This window comes from Phyllostomus hastatus, unplaced genomic scaffold (genome assembly GCF_019186645.2).
Source record: "Phyllostomus hastatus isolate PE091 unplaced genomic scaffold, TTU_PhHast_1.1 phas_contig_34, whole genome shotgun sequence".
NCBI lineage: Eukaryota > Metazoa > Chordata > Mammalia > Chiroptera > Phyllostomidae > Phyllostomus > Phyllostomus hastatus.
In genome coordinates, this window is record NW_025333857.1 from 62,386,400 (window position 1) to 62,404,107 (window position 17,708).

Consider the following 17,708-nt stretch of genomic DNA (forward strand, 5'->3'; position numbering starts at 1 on the left):
ACTTCACTGGTGAGTACCTATATAGAATTTTATATGTTGCTAAAATTATGTAGGTTTAAGAGTGTAGAAAGTGTTTAAGAGCATATGAAGTATTTATGAGTATGGGAAAGGTTTATAGGAGTGTGGGAAGGGTTTATAAAGCCTTAAAATATATATAAATAATAAAATAAATATAATGCCACTACTTCGCGGATTTTCACCTATCGTGGGGTTTTCTGGAATGTAACTCCTGCAAGAGGTGGGGGATTACTGTAACCAGTGTTTTGAACTCTGTATCTGATAGATTGCTTATGTCCATTTTGTTTAGTTATGTATCTGGAGTTTCAATCTGTTCTTTCACCTGGACCATGTTTCTTTGTCTCCTCATATTGGCAGCCTCCCTGTTTTTGTTTCTATGTATTAAGTAGAGCTGCTAAGACCCCCGGTCTTGGTAGCATGGCCTAGAGTAGTGGGTGTCCTGTAGGGTTCAGTGGTACAGCCTCCCCTATAACCCAAGTTATGTATTTGAGATGAGTCCTTTGTGTAGGATGAGTACAGCTTCCTCTTGTAGTTGAGCCTTGATTGCTAGTGGCAAGTCAGCAGGAGGGATTTACCCAGGCAAGTCAGCTAGAAGGACTAGCTGTGACCACTGACCACCAACCTCTGCACTTTGTCATGGATCAGCTGTGCAAAGTCAGGGTGGTGGTGCTTCAGCATGGTCTGTAGCTGTCCACTGGGTTCACAGGCTCTGGGGTTTCCCAGGTGGTACAGGCCATGGTCAGCCCCACCTGTGTTCTGCCCACAGCCTCCATACATGAGATATAATATAATCTGAGATGCATGTGTTGGGCTTAGAGATTCCTAGGTGAAGCCAAGCTGTGGATCTAGGATAGCTGTTGCTAGTGCCCAGCCTGGGGCCACTTAGCAAGAAGTATGGGGACTGGGAGTTTACTCAGGCTGGCTCTTGCTTATTTGATATGATTTAGAAAGTTGTGAAACCTGAGCCAAGACCAGACATTCATGTGAAAAAGTCATGGTTAACCCTTTGGTGGGCCCACAAGTTGGCTGGGACAGAGTCTCAGGGAACCTCCAGGGTGGGCAAACTGTGTTAACCAGGTCTATGGAGTCTCAGATGTGACACCCACCTGCCAGCTCTGTGGCTCTGTTGGGGGAGGGATCAGAAAAGGGACAATGGCCTCTGCCTACATTTTTGTCTGGAAGAAAGCTGTCCCCTAGCTCCCACCTTGATGCCAGACACTTCAGTTCCTCCCTATATGCCACTGGTGCCTCTCAAGCTGCTACCCTGGTACTGGAGCTCAGAGGCAGTGAGTCTGAGTAAGTCTATATGTGGGTTCTTTAAGGAGAACTGCTTGGAACTCCAGGAGTTTCCTCCACTGATTCAATTACTACTGGTATTTGCAGTTGGAAGTTATGGGGACTTATCTTCCTGGCACTAGAACCCTGGGCTGGGGGAGCCTTGTATGGGGATGGGATGCTGCACTCCAGATATCCCTCCTGAATTTCTATCCACCAAGCATGGATAGGGAACCAGCCCATTCCTCATCTTCCCCCTCCTACCAGTCTGAATGGATGTGGTTTCTTTCATTCCATAGTTGTCAGACTTCCATTCATATGTATTTCTGATGGTTCTGAGTGATGGCTTTTCTATATTTTAGTTGTAATTTTGATGTGGTTGTGTCAGGAGGTGAACCATGTTTACCTATGCCACCATCTTGACTGAAAGTCTGAGGTAGAAATTTTCATAACAGGTAAATATGATTTGAGATAAAAGTGGCATACAAGTGAAAGAACGGCATAATTAAAAGAACAAGAGATCTAAAAGGTACAATGTTCATAAGTGTATATGTACTAAGAGGATAGATTCAAAATAAATAAAGCAACATTCTTTTAACAGATCAAGTAGACTTCAAAAATAATCAAAACTACTTTTATAACTGCAAAGATATAAATAGTAGGCACATACAGAATACTATGACTAACCAAGAATATGCACTTTTTCAAGGACATATGAAGTAATAGCAAAAATTAACATGTAAGAGGTCACAAAGTGCTACTGAATAATAAAAAGTAGAAAAGGAATAGAAAATGTGGAGGTTACAATTTTAAAAGGGCTTCAGTGAAGGCTTCACTTATAATTAACAGGCAAACAGAGACTTAAAGGTAGAGAGAGTAAGTTTTGTGAACATCTGTGGAATAATATTGCAAGCAGAGAGAACACATACTATTTTATACCTATTTGGTTCGCAGATTTTTAGAAGTCAGAGAGCATTGTATGTTGCTGTGTGGGATGGGAAGGTGAAGTAGGAACCCACCCTCCTGCTCTGCAGGAAGGAGCCTGAGATGCAGCCATTCTGCAGAGCAAATCTGGTTAGGACTAAGTTGAATTGTGTATGTATATGTCCAGGGACCCAAGAGTTTTACTTTTGTATCTACTCCACAGAAAGTTGTACACATATCTCTTAAGGCACATACTTGACACAATTATTTATAACAATATGGTAATAAGGAAATAGAGCCAACTTACATGTCCATTACCAGAAGATTGGCCAAGTTTTTTTTTTTAAGAGGATGTTTACAATAGATTAGAGTTACAGTCAGAAGAAATGAATTAAATGCACTTAGAAGAAAAATGTTAGGTATTAAAAACATTATCTTTTGCCCTGGCTGGCGTAGCTCAGTGGATCGAGCACGGGCTGCGAACCGAAGTGTCGCAGATTCGATTCCCAGTCAGGGCACATGCCTGGGTTGCAGGCCACGGCCCCCAGCAACCACACATTAATGTTACTCTCTCTCTCTGTCTTTCTCCATTCCCTCTCTAAAAAAAAAAATAATAATAATAAATAAATAAATAAATAAATAAAATCTTTAAAAAAACTATCTATTGAGTAAATTAAGAAATTAAATAAATGACAAATGTATAATTTTATTTCCATCAATAAAAAAAGTAAATGAGCCCTAACTGGTGTAGCTCAGTGGATTGGGCATGGGCCTGCAAACCAAAGCATCGCCAGTTCAATTCCCAGTCAGGATACATGCCTGGGTTACAAGCCATATCCCCAGTGTGGGGTGTGCTATAGGCAACCATACATTGATGCTTCACTCCCTCTCTTTCTCCCTCCCTTCCTCTCTCTCTAAAAATAAATAAATAAAATGTTTTTAAAAATAAATTTTTAAAAAATGTATGCATTTCCTTTGGTATATAGTCAATCTTAAAAAACGTTTTATGTATGTGTACATATAATGTATACATATACTATTTTATATGTGTACATATAATGTATACATAAAATATTTGTATGTGTGTATACATACAAGTGTTTTTTGAGATTGACTATATACCTAAGGAAACTCAAGTACACTAGTCTGGATGCTTTGGGGAAGGACAAGAATAGGGGAAGGAAGAGGAAATGAATGGAAATAAAATAACATGAGTATGGAGCTTTGAAAGAATCACTTATAATTACTGTTGGGAACCGCCCTGACTGGTATCAGAGGCTGAAACCCCCACCTAGCTAAGGCTAAGGGAACGCCCTTGGAACCGTAAGCCGGCAAGGAGATAAAAGCTTATCTTCCTGGCAGGAATGCTGCTTCTGCTGCTTTACTCATAACTGAACCCCCAAAAGCTTGGTCGGTTAGCCAAAGACGGGTAAGATTCCCCACGGGGGGAACGACCTAAGCCAGGCACAATCACTTTTGGGAGGCCCCCCAAAAGAAGGACTTGGGGGGCTGCAGCAAAAGGGGGTGATGGACCCTCGCTCCTCGGCTCTGACATAGCCTGAGTTCTCATCGTCTGGGAGAAAATCTCCTTATCTCTCGGTTACCTAGTTCCCTTGCTCCACCTAAGCCTGAAACAATGACAGGGTGGTGCAGCTCGGTACTGAGAAGTGCGGATTCCCGGGGTGATCAGGCCTAAGAAAGAACATGTAAATTACTGTGAAACCTTCTTTGTTTAGAATGCTCTCAGTTGAATGAGAAGGGTCTTAGGAGGAAGTTAGTTTGTTCCTCAGTCTTACAGCTCTTTGACCCCCAACTCAATAGACCGGCAGAGTTCTTTGTTTTCTATAGTTCCTTACTTCCCCTAATGAGTACTGTACTTTACCTGAATTATTATGCAAAATGAGCCTAATAAAAGCAGGTACGGACGGTAAATCAGTGCGCTCCCCACTAGGGGGGGTGGCCATTTCGTCCCTACTTCCCCACAGAAACTAGTCTGTCTCTGTGCATGTGTCGTTTTTTCTCGCGTGTTTTGTCGAGCCATCCACAGCGTTCCGTGGTCACTGCTGGCCGGTGACCCACGCGCAACAAATTACCACACAATAAAGAGTAATATTGACTCAACTACATGCCTTATCTGAAATTGAAAAAAATGCAATGCAAACAAATAATAAAGCTGAATATTAAATTATACAAGTAGTATGTAAGATAAAAATAGCACTAATTAAAAACCAAGAAGAAACAGGCCAACATATTTATAATACATGCATACACACATTTCTGGTTTGTGGCATATGCATGCTTTATACTGTTTTTAGTATTTTCTTTATTTTTTACATTTTTCTCCACTGAGCCTCTATTCTTTTCATAACCAGGAAAATTTGTGCCTAAGTCATCTATCATTCATTTTGACATTTTGGTTTTTAATGTCATAACATAGGAATGAAACACAAAATGAATTAGAAGAGATCAAACAAAGAAAATAGCTGATGAAATTATTAAACTAAATAGTTAAGGAATATCAAAATCCTAACTTGTTGACATGCATACTTCCCAATTCTAAGACCTCTGCACAGGCAGACTTGACTGTCTCTCAAGGCTAGTTTTTGCTGCGGTATTAGCTGTTTCTGAATCATATTGTTACATCAAGATCAACTTTTTTCCCATGTTCTTTCACTAGAGTTAAATAAGGGTGGTTCTCTCCTAAAAGGACCTCATCACTGAGATGAAAGTTTAAAAGGAGTATCATTACTAAGCCCGCAAGAATGGTAATGCCTACAATGAGATGGAAAAAACCCAGACATATGGCACGTTCTAAAGAAATTATTTTTAAAAGGGTAATTCCCTGAAGTCAAGTCTTGGCTATTTTTAACTTCTATGAGCTATTTAAAAAATCAGACTTTTGAACCTAAGTCAGGAAATCCAGTTCAGACCTTTGCAATTATGTTGCCGTGGGTCACAGAAACATAGGACATGGCCATCGTAGAGCACTTCATCGTAAGAGATGTCGACAGGCGTTTTTAAAATTAGCATGAAGGCAACTTCACCCCGTTTCCTCTTATGGTATTATTTGGTGGATACCCAAATCTACTAGGACTGTTCTGGACTGAAAGCTTTAAAAAATATTTCCTGGTGATAACATTTTCTTTGTTTGAGTAATAAGGCTGCTACATTTTACAGTCCTTTAAAAAAGATCTTTACATTTTATCATCTTTTGATTGCAGTTTAATCCTTCATACCCTCCTCTCCTCTCTTCTTCCTCCTATTACTCCTCCTTTTTCTTTCTTCCTTTTTCTTCATATTTCTTTATCCTTTTCCATCTCCTTTTCTCCTCAGCCTCCTCCTCCTCCTCCTTCTTCTTCATCATTTTCTTCCTCTTTTTCACAAACTAGGTGATAACTGGATCAAATACATTTCAAGAAGCAGTGCTTATGGTTAACAGAAAGACAATTGTGATACCATCATTTTCATTGTATTAACAGATATACATATATTGAATGTCAGCTACGGCAGTAATTTGGCATACTATGTTCATAAACATGGCTAAGACCTTAGATACATTCTGTCCCAAGATTTTCATTTTATAAGTAAAGGGGTGGTGCCATTATGCATATTAATGGGTTAAAAGCTATACTAAATCCTTGACTTACATCATTGCATAAAATATTAAGAACACCATGATACAGATGAGAGAACTGAATCTTAGAGAATATAAATGCATTTTACCTGTTCACAGATTTATAAAAAGAAGCACATAAGAATCTTATCCAGATTTATGTCATTCCAAGACCGGTAACATTTCTCCTAAATTGTATCGCCTTCAAAAGAAGGCAGGCAGCTAAATCAGGTAACAGAGATCAGTTTTAAGACCCATTTATATCGAGTATAATTTACTTTCCACTTTAATGCATTGACATTTCCTTGTAATATCATTTCAACTTACCAAGGAATGAAAAACTATTTTTAACATCCATAATTTGAAATGTTTCCTATGTGTTTCTGCAGCTGGACAATATATGAGGCATGTTATATTAGATAAGTGTCTTCTAAAAATTTAATCTTTGTAAAAATAATTTTTGTGAATGTTCATGTGAACCCATTGTAAAATAATGGTTGGTGATTTCTTTCAGTGGCATGTAGAAGATAGCATTTCAATTCAATTCCAGAAATATTTATTAAGCCTCTATCATGACAAAGGCATAGGGAGGTCTTTAGAAACATAGAGGAGAATAAAATAGCCAGCAAAGGAAGAAAAACACAAAAACAGAGAATCACAATTAAATGTATCCCATGACAATTAGTGTCAAGCCTGTGGAGGTCTGCCAGCACAATAGAGGGGTCTCTGTCCCGCCCCCTTTGATGTACAGGGTTGGGGATGGTGATAGTGGGTACTCCCTGGGGACAGGAATTGATGCTGAAACTTGAATAACAAGAATAAGCTTGAAAATTCCATAATGAAATTTAGAGAAAGTATTGTGAGCCAAAGGCTTACAGGCCAGAAACACATGGGAAATTGAGAGAATTATGTTTAGGTTGATTCATCTCAAGGACAGAGAGGTCTTGCAGGAGGCCAGTGAGCAATACGGTTAAAATATAAGCATTTTTCCTGTAGAAGTTCCTGCGAGACTCTGGAATCAGTTCTGAATTCTCTGGGCTTGTGACGGGATGGTGATTGGGAGCCATGTAATTGGTAGTGTCCATCTCTTTTCTGTGTTGTACAGAGGAGGAAGCTGAGTCCCAGAAAGAGAAAATCGTTTTCTCCAACTGCCCCGTCAATTTAATTAGCAGACCCAAGTCTAGAATTTAGATTCTTTCATTAATTCATTCAGCCCTTCAATAAATAGTTATTAAGTGCACACAATAGTGAAGAGAATACAGAAGAATCCTTCTCTCATGGATTCACCTACCAGTAGGCAATTTTAAGTAACTACCATTTATTGAGTTATTACTGTGTACCAGAAATAGTAATGGGCCATTGAAATAGATCATCTCAGCCTCACATCCTCTGTTTCCCACTAGAACCTGAACTCTTGCTTCATTGGGTAACCTTTCCGTCTTGTTTCATTGGCATATTTCCAGGGCCTAGAACTGTCCCTGGCACACAATAGGAGACAAATAAAGATTTCTGAATAAAATAAATCACTTCACTAATGTGCACTTTGGTTATTTCCATTTTTTAATTAAGATAATAAATTCTGCTGACTCCCACTTCAGTAATCTTGGCTTTGGACATGTCTTCCCTCTTGTTCCCATCCCCACTCTCTGGGAAGCTGGGGAAAGAGCCACAAATATAATCCCATTTTCAAAAACCTCGATCTTTCCTCCCAAGGCTCTGACACAAGCCCCAGATGTACACAGAGCCCAATGTGTGTCCCAGCAGCCCTTTCTAAGCAGGAGCGCATGGCCCCACAGCCTGGCTCTGCGGGTGGTACCTGTTCTAACACCAGGGAGACAGGACTTTGAAGGGATGCCCAGTGTTGGGACAGGATGATTCAGGCCTCTGGGGGGCAAATTCCCAGGGGATTCTGGAAGAAGTGATACATGCACAAGGCCTCACCTCCCAGGCCACCAGACTGATGTAGAGACTGATATACTCTGGCAAAACATTCGCTTCTACTCTACCTTTGTGCACATACTATATTTAAACCCTCTATAGCTTTCACCTGACACTCAAGCCTGCTTTTAACAGGATTCCAACACACAGTTGGGTCCAGTTGGCCTCTTCCTCACCCCCACCCTTTTCCCCAGCTCTACCAATTCTCCCCATGAGTCCCCTGACTTTCATCATATACTGTGTTTAAAATAACAAAAGAGCACTTGAAATGCTATGGAGTCATGGGGTCCATAAAGTCACAAAGAATCTCAATGGTCACTGAACCCAGTGTCCTCTCTTAACACACAGAAAATGATCCTTTTAAAATGCACCTTAAAAATTGGAGAGTTGAAGTGATGTGAACAAATGTTTTGTTTTCATCTCAATGCATGAAACAGGCATACTTCAGGGTGCTGAGCTACTAGTAACATCCTGGTTAGGTTTTCTTAAACCTACTAAAGCACATTTACACAAGATTACCTTGTTCAGTAAACAGCCACATGAATTGTTATTAAAAATAACAATAATAATAACAACAACAACATAAGGTTGCTATCTCCCTTTCTTACTAACCAGTGAAGCTATTCACTTCCCTTAAATACACATTTTGACCTCTATCATTTTTTCTCAGGGTGAAGAGACTTCCGAGATACTGATAGGGACAACAGACACTGAATTTTGGATCATGATCATCCCATGGCTGTGGCCCCGTGTTTCACTCCAGGAGGCCTCTGTTGATCGTGGGATCCCTTCATAATGCTCCCTTCATAATCAGAAGTTGAGTATAAGCCGGATGCTCAACCACAAATGCTAGAATCCTTTCCTGCCAGGTCTGATCCTCTCACGGTAACAATCATTTTATTTATATTTTTCACATAGAATGCCCATTTCCATCTCATCTCTGCTTAGTGGAATACCACATTAAGGATCGGCTCAAATGAAAAATTCAAGCCTTTCCAACTATTACCCCTTCCTTTTGCATGCACAGATGGCACACTCTGATTCACTGCAGCCACTACACTATAGTAGCTACTTGGGAATGCGTAGCTACCGTATGCACCTGCAACTTCCATGAGGGATGGGACTGAGAGCCTTTTGTAAGCCTGGACTATGATCATGTGAATGTTCTTGCTCCCTCCGTGGTAATGTGAGAATCTTTGGCCAGGCTGTAAAGGATGTGCTATAATTTCCTGCGCACGAAAGATGCAGCTTCCTCTTAGGCTCTAAGCCACAAGTGATGGCCACGAAGGCATTTTGCCACACCTTTCACATCACCTCAGCAGGTGGGAAACACTGGTCCCAAAGGGAAGACAATCATGGAGCACCCAGAATAAGCAGACTGCTGACTTATTCAGCAAATGTCTGTTAAGCACCTTCCATGTATCAGACACTGCTATAAGGGTTGGGACTATGAGGGTGAGGGAGGGTCCAGACTCAGGATGCTTACAGTTAGAGGGTAAATATTGACTTATGAACCAAATGAATAAGTAAAATATATAACATATTGAATGGGCAAAGTGTTATACAGAAAAATAACATAGGGAAAGGTGAAAATCATTGTGTGGTACTATTAAATAGGATGGTCAGGATGGGTCTTGTTGAGAAGGCATCTTTTTAGCAAAGCCCTGCAACTGTGGGAAGTGAGTCAGGCCTACATCTAGGAATGTTCCCTCTAGGCTGATGAGGGCAAGTGCAAAGGCCCTGAGATGAAAGCGTGACCTGTTTGAAGACAAGTAAAAGGGCCAAGACAGCTGATGTGGAGAGAAAGGAAAGGGTGGTTGAAGTCTTGGAAAGGATGATCAAAGAGAGTTTTGCAGGTCATTTTGAGGACTGGCTTCTGTTCTGCATAACATGAACAATTTAAGCTGTTTTTAAAGAGATATCCTCTGATTTATGTTCTAAAAGAATCAGTCTGCTGAGTTGAAAAAAAGGGGACAAAGTAACAGCAAAGAGACTAGTTAGGGAGCTCCTGCAGTAATCCAGCAAGAGAAAATGACACCTTGCACTAGAATGAAAGCTGCAAAAGGAAAAGGGTTTGGCCTAAGAGTTTGTATGTTTTTCTTTTTGTACAATGGCTTAGTTGTCTTTAACTTCATTCTAAACAATTCTGTTAGATTGTTCTGTGACCACTGTCATATCAGTGTGAATTTTTAAAAAATTTCTCAAAATTGGTGAATTTTTGTGCAGCCATTTTAATATTGAAGATGGAAGGAAATATGCAACATTTTAGGCATATTATGCTTTATTATTGCAAGAAAGGTAAGAACACAACTGAAACTAAAAAAAGATTTGTGCAGTATATGGAGAAGGTGCTATGACTGATCAAACATGTCAAAAGTGGTTTGTGTGGAGACTTCCAGCCAAGATGGAGGCATAGGTAGATACACTTTGCCTCCTTGCACAACCAAAAAAAGGACAACAACCAATTTAAAAACCAAAAACATACCAAACTGTATGGAAGTCTGACAACCAAAGACTTAAAGAAGAAACATTCATCCTGACCAATAGGAGGGGCGTAGATAGGCAGCCAGGGCAGAGAGGACGTGCAGCAAGGCAAGGTGGTGGCTAAAGGACTGGGTGGGCAAGGCAGTGGCTGGCAGTCCCACATTTGCATGAGGATAAACTGGGAGGAACAACTAGAGAGTGAGACACTGTGCAACCCAGTGTTCCAGCATGGGGAGAGAAAGCCTCAAAACCTCTGGCTATAAAAACCTATGAGGTTTGCAGCAGCAGGAGAAACTCCCAGCCTCACAGGAGAGTTCAGTGGAGAGACCTATGGGATCCTAGGACATACACAAACCCACCAACCCAGGATTCAGCTCAGGAAGGGCCCAATTTGCTTGTGGGTAGTGGGAGAAGAGACTGAAAGCCAGCTGAGAGTCAAGCAACTGAACCTAAACAAACAAACAAAAAAAAACTAAGCAAACAACTAGAACAGGAACGGAATCACAGAAATGGAGATCACATGGAGGGTTATCAGCGTGGAGATGCGGGAGAGAATGGGGGAAAAGGTACAGGGAGTAAGAAGCATAAATGGTAGGTCCAAAATAGACAGAGGGCAGTTAAGAATAGTTTGGAAATGGAGAAGCCAAAGAACTTACATGTATGAGCCACGCACATGAACTAAGGGGCAGGGAATGCTTGTCAGAGGTGGGAGGGGGTGGTGCAGGGCAGAGGGGAATAAAGGGAAGAAAAAATGGGACAACTGTAATAGCATAATCAATAAAATACACTTTTAAAAATAGTGGCGTATGAAGTTTCTTGGTACTATTGACATTTCAGCCAAATAATTAGCTGCTGTGAGGCTGTCTTATGCATTGGAAGATACTTAGCAGCACCCCTGGCCTCTACCCACTAGAATCCAATAGCAGGAGATAGCTGACGTACCCAAGATATCCAAATTAATAAAGTTATTGGTGAAAATGAAAAATGTGGTTTTTATTTTATAGAAAAAAAACCTAAATGGACTTTTTGGTCAACTCAATACATTGATTTTGTGTTAGCTTATAGACTGGAAATGGGGGTAAGATGGGGAGAGTGGGTGAGAAAAAATTGTCAAAGACAAGTCTAGCCATGCAGTTTGAAACAGTCATGTTCTGAGATGGGGAAAATGCAGTAGAGCAGAGATTTGTTTGTTTGTAGAGTATATGTGAAGAAGAAGAGTAGTTTGGCTTAGTTATATTAAGTTTGGGTTACTGACTGAACATCCATGTGGAGATACTGACCTGTCAGCTTGTTTTCCACACAAATCTGAAGTCTAGGAAACAGGCCTGAGCTAGAGAAAAATGTTCGAGATTCATCAGCAGTAGGACTCTCCCTCTCCTCCCCCGACACAAAAAATTGAGCCTGGATGAGAAAAGGTCCAAAAACTGAAACCTGGAAATTTCAAATATCACAAGGTTCTATCGAAAAGAAACTAATAAGAGTGACTGAGAAGATATGAACAAGAAGAACAAGAAAAGGAAGGAGAGTTTGATATTCTAGAAAAGAAGAGAAGAAGGTATTTCAAAAGGAAGTCTTTATAGAATAGTGTGTTAACAAGCTGGCCATAGTTTCTCATGAAAACACAGCTGGTTACTTGGTCATTTAGGACTTCTCCAGAGAAGTTCCACATGGAACCACTACATCTCAGAATAGCCTGCCAAAGGTAGGAGGGAAACATGGAAAGAAGAATTTATTTACTGGCATCCTTGCCACATTCTGTTTCCCATTGACAAAAGTCTTCCCCTGGGCATTACTTCTGGGTTATACTGTCCAACCCCACAATGGAGCCAAAGACTCTGTGGATCCTATCACAGCTGAAGCTCTTGTGACTCTCACTATGGCTACCTCAATGAGGACTTTGAGTCCATGGGCTTTGACCATGGCCAAAACCAAGCCCTCACTGGGGGAGAGGTGAAAGCTGGGGTATGTACCTATGAGGATATGCTGAGCCATCAGCAGGGACACTCTGGCCAGGAAGGAAGGCAAGTGTCTGGATTTTAAGAGGTCTTCATCACCATGTACATATGAAATATGCATAAACTGGATTAGTACATTTTTTGAAGACATAGAAAGACCTCCATTGCATTGCCATGTCTTTCTCGGTTCCACCCAAACCAAACTCCTGTCTTCCATACCCAGTCCACACACGTCATCTCTTTCATAAAACCTTCCTAAACTACTTTAACCTTCCTTTCTCTTCCTTCTTAGTGCCCACACTGACTGGTCAAGGATTTGATTTCAGATTCAAATATTATGAGATTCCAGGTTTAGTGCTAAGCACTACTAGCCAGGTGAACTTAATTAGATCATCCTTCCCCTCCCGGTCTCAGCTGAATCATGAATCTGCTAGAGAAAATCCTGTTTGCTCACAGTGCCGCCTGCGATGACTTCAGTTACAACACATGATCATCTTTTGATAAACCAGAACAATATGTACATCGAAATTATTATTATTTATCACTATTATCATTCCATCTTTGTTTTGTGTGACTGAGACCTTGAAGTTGGGGATTGCACCATTTCTTTTACTTACCCCCCCCCCCAAATTTCCAGCACAGTGATAAGCCACTCGATGAAAACTATTGTCTTGACCAAAAGTTTCAAAAACTTGGAAAGGAAAAATGACAAATCCTTTTCTTCCAATCCCTTTTGGAACTTGGCTAACCATAAATAAATAAATAAGCACATGGAAATAAATGACAAACCCAACTGTCTGCCTTGCTCTGAACTATGTGTCTGACATTAAAAATTGAGCCTCCTTCTTTTAAAATTGAAATGTGAAACACTGTGTGCAATTACATTTTTTTCCTTTTAAAGACAGAGAATGGTTGCAGAAATAATTTAATATCCCGCCCTTCGTTTTCCCTGCAATTGTGCCAATTCTGATTACACGTTTCCAGATGCTGCTGTTTGTTGTGGTTCTTTTACTTCTACCTGGCCAAGGAGCTGAATGGCTTGTCTCTCCTAGCCGCTCTGCCCGGGAACACGCATCTGATATGTGCTCTAGGTGCGAAAGCACCTGGGTGTTTGTTCACCCTGGGGCTAGTGCTCCAGAGCTCTGGATAACCAAGCTCAACACCTGTGCCTTATGTTTAAGAGCCAAGAGATTGAGGAAGATGTTGAACTGGCCGAGGCAGGGCAGCAGGCAACAAGCCTAAAACAGATTTAATAAAAGACCTCATTCCTTTCCAGTATGTTTTTGTAAGATATTTCATGGGAACTGCCACTTGGGAGACACATGAAGCCAACCTGGGGTGTGTCCAACCTCAAGAAGTGAGCTTAAAGCTTCCCAGGCTGACCCATGGTCTATATGTAGAAAAGCCTGAGGAGTGGAAACCTCTTCCACGATGCTCCAGCCCATGCGCTTTCTGCAGAAGTATGGGAGTGGGCACTTCAAAGCACAGAGTGCAGAGATTTAAATTCTAATTCAGCCATCCATTTGCTGCTACGCTACCTGAGATGAGTCAACTTCTTTTTCTTTGGGGCTCAGAATTCTCATCTATTAAGTGAGGAGGCTTGGATTTGTAAGGCATCTTTTCCTACATTCTATTATTTTGTAATACTCCATTATTATGCTCTGTGGAGGTGGACAACAGTGCAATATGGGAAAAACAGTGCTCAATTTGGAGCTACACACCCTCGGTTCTCATCTGCTGTTCTTTTACTTCTGGATATAAGGTTGGACACAAGTTGCCCGCTTTCTGATCCTCAGTTTCCAAGACGTAAAATAAAGATGGAACTGAGCAAGCTTGCTGAGCTCTCTTTTGATGTTCTGGCATCCTATTCCCTCCCTGTTGATTTATAGGAAAGCAGTACCCAGTACCCCATATGTTCCCACACCAAGGGAGAAAGAAATCTGTGGAAACAAACTTCCAAGGGGCATTTAGTGATGATTTCTTTGAACCCTCGTGGAGAGCAGGACCAACAGAATAGCATTGGCCTGGTCCAGATAGCATAAAGTATATAAAACAAAATGGAGTCACTCTTGTCAACCAAGATAGCTGCCAGTCAGGCCTGACACTTTGGTTCAAGAAAGAACCTACCTAAGTCACACTAGCCACATCTGGCAAGGAGACACACCTAAGACACATGTAACCAGGACAGCCACGTCTGCAGAGTGGGACCACCCACAAATAGGCTTCTTGGGAAATTCCCCACTTGGCATCAGGGGTGCCAAAACACTTATCAAGAGATCCGGAAGAGTGGAGTACACCATTTTCAAGGATATAACTGAGACAGGCTTCAGACTACGGCTGAGATAGCTGAGCTCCACACACCAAGATGCTATTCCACACCACACTGATCTCCCTTGGCTTCAGCTGCCAGAGGCTCTGCCCTGCTGGACTGAGAACTTTGTCTGCTCTGCTGCCCACCTGGCTCCAGAGATTCTTCCTTGCGAGAAGTTGATGGCTTCCTTGCTCACCATGCTGTCTCCTGGACCTGCAGGCTGAGATTCTGGGACTCAGTTTCATTATTCCCCAATTCTCTCATGTGATGTTATTACTGATTGTGTCTGAGTGGTTAGTATTGTTATGATGTTAGTATAGATTTCGATTAAATCTGCATTAATAAAAGCTGAGTGAACCTGCATTGATAGAATCCAAGTGAATGGCACAGTCACCTGTGTTGGCTCCCTGTTATTTCTTGGTGCCAGTGTCACCTATAGGAATGATGGTTCTACAGGTGGCTCAGTGTTTTCAGTTCTTAAGGCCCTGATCAGACTACCTGAGCAAGATGGAAGGCTGGCTTATAGGAAACACTATATTTCAAACATACGCTTGTGACATTTGGTGTAGTCACCATTTAAATTAAATTAAAACTAACTTTTGACCTAAGGGAGTCGTATTTAGGGTGCTCTCTGCAACCCCCTTTTCTCCCACCTTGTTTGCTAGAACTGATACTGTAGAGAGAGCACTAGCTTGCAGTTCTAGCTATAGCAATGGAGGGAAGAGGGCTGCCTTGAGGTAAGTCAAAATCTGCACCTTCTACATCTGGTTGTACTCTTATTGGTGTAGGAGTGTGGGGTAAGGGGTAGAGGCAGGAAGGAGGTGGGGCCAAACTTTGCATTCACTTTCTGATTCTTCCATTCATAAAGTGCTGTCAGCTCACATCCATAGTCAATGTCCCACCCCCATTATATCTTGGGTTGCAGTCCAAACACATTTGCTCCCTTATCCAAAAACCTACATACCTTTCTGTGTCCACTCCCTTCAATAACAGATATCCATGATCATATTACTGCTATAAAAATAATAAAAAAAAAAAGCTATCACTTATTACATAATCATGAGCAAAAAACAATTCAGTGTGGTTTACATACATATCTCATCCCTTATAATTGTTCTGTGGATAATTTTTTATTTCCCCCACTTTATGGTTATAGAAACTGGGGCAGTTGAGCAAGTGATAATGTAACTATTGGTGGCTGAGAACAGACTTTCATTCTGATGTCTCTGAACTGCTCTATCCTTGCTCAGAATCTGAGACCATTTAATGTTTGCATCCCTGCTGCTGCTATTTACTCTTGGTGATGCATCTTACCACTGCAAAATCTCCCAAGGTTAGATTCCATGTGTATGTTTCCCTGTACCTCTCAAGTATCTTTCCCTTGGCCTGGTGCATGGTAGGTACTTAAGAGATGGTTGATTCAGTTGTCTCATTTAATCATCACATCAGATTGGAGCAAAAAAACATTAAGATATGTTAAAAACTTTTCAAGGTCACACAGCTAATATAAATGGCAGAGCTGAGAATCAAGTCTGTAGGGCTATAGATTCCATGAGGTTCTGTATCGCCACAAAGTACCTGTATACACCTCAGGCCTTTTTTTTTTTCTTTTCACTTCTGGGGGAAGAAAGCATCAGGCTGTAATGAGGGCGTGACAAACTAGGAATAGCAAGTAAAGCAACCTGGATTCAGAGGTTTCTACGCATGCGTTTTGCTAACAGATTGGAAAGAGCAGTATGCATGGTGGTAGAGCTGTTGCTGGCAGAGAATTCTTTTAGCATCCACTTGAAAGTCCTCTCTTTTAAGTACTTATTGATTAGAATCCAAATACCTTAATTCTATTCTTAGACCAGCACTTTAATTACAATGGATTTTCAGTTAAGCCTGATGATTCAGTTCTCTGCCATCCTCCACCCCCACCCTCTTTTTAACACGCATATCAGAATAATGCATTGAAGTGGCTTTCTTTTAAAAAAAATAAAAAGGATGATCTGCAAGCAAAATATATTAACAATATCATAATCATGTTAAAATTACAACCTTAATGACCCACGGAGCTATTTCCCTTCTCTGGCTGGTATTTAATGCCTAACTTTAAAACAAACTATGGTTACACTATAGTTATGTAGTGTTCACAACAACCATGATGATAGTAATAATCAGCTTTGAGCGCTTGCTATGTGCCAGACACTATGATGAAACACTGTATGCATTATTTCATTAAATTCAATCAACACTTCATTGAGAAAGTACCATTATTACTCCTATTTTCCAGAATTAGAGTTTGAAGAAGTTAAGGAATTTGTTCAAGGTCACACAGCTAGTGAGTAAAAGAGTCTGGGAACTTCCGAGCGTGGAGGCTGAGTTCTTTATTATTAACATAAAGTCATTCTCTTAGTGAAGAACCGGATGGTGATCCAAGAGCCACAAGACAAAGACTTGGGCCTCAGAGGCATTAACCTCACAAGAGATCTGTTATCTTTGACGCAAAAAGGACAATAGAGAGGCTCACTTAGGTTAAAGTTTGACCTTTGTCAAGGAGGCTATGGTCCTAGTTGGGAATTTTTCTGTTCAGACCTTCCCCTGTGGTTACTTTCCGTCTCTGAGTCTGTGGGCTGTCATGCTGGCCTCCCCTGTGTTTGTCAGGTTTAGTACGCAGTCCCTTTTTTGTCCACCTAAGAGACACTGGGTAAAAATCAGAGGGAACAAAAATGTCCTTTTCAAGAGGAACTAAATGCTGTTGTATGCACCAAACCACAATCAGCAAAGGTCTAGATGATGAAATTGTGTTTATCAAGGTCTGACATTATGCTGGTCCAGATGGATATGGGGGAAGGATCCAGACTTTTCCTTACTTATGAATACTCAGAAATGAGATCCCAGGAAACATGAAAGTCAAGATTTTAATCTTGTACTGTTGTCTATACAAGATTCTGAGATCCATCAACAAATCCTTTCAGGATGTTAAAGCTGAGTTATGAGTATGAATGCAAACGATGGGAACCACTCCATGTGAGTACATCTACCAAAATTTTCACTCCAGATGGAATCCAGATCATAGGGAAAGATGTCTGAGAGGCAGCGTTATTTACACCATAAATTATTATCTTTTCTTTCCATTTTATAAGTTCCATTCCAGAATGGGACATTCAAGCTGTGGAAATATGAGAGCTCAGTTTCTCTTAGTGAC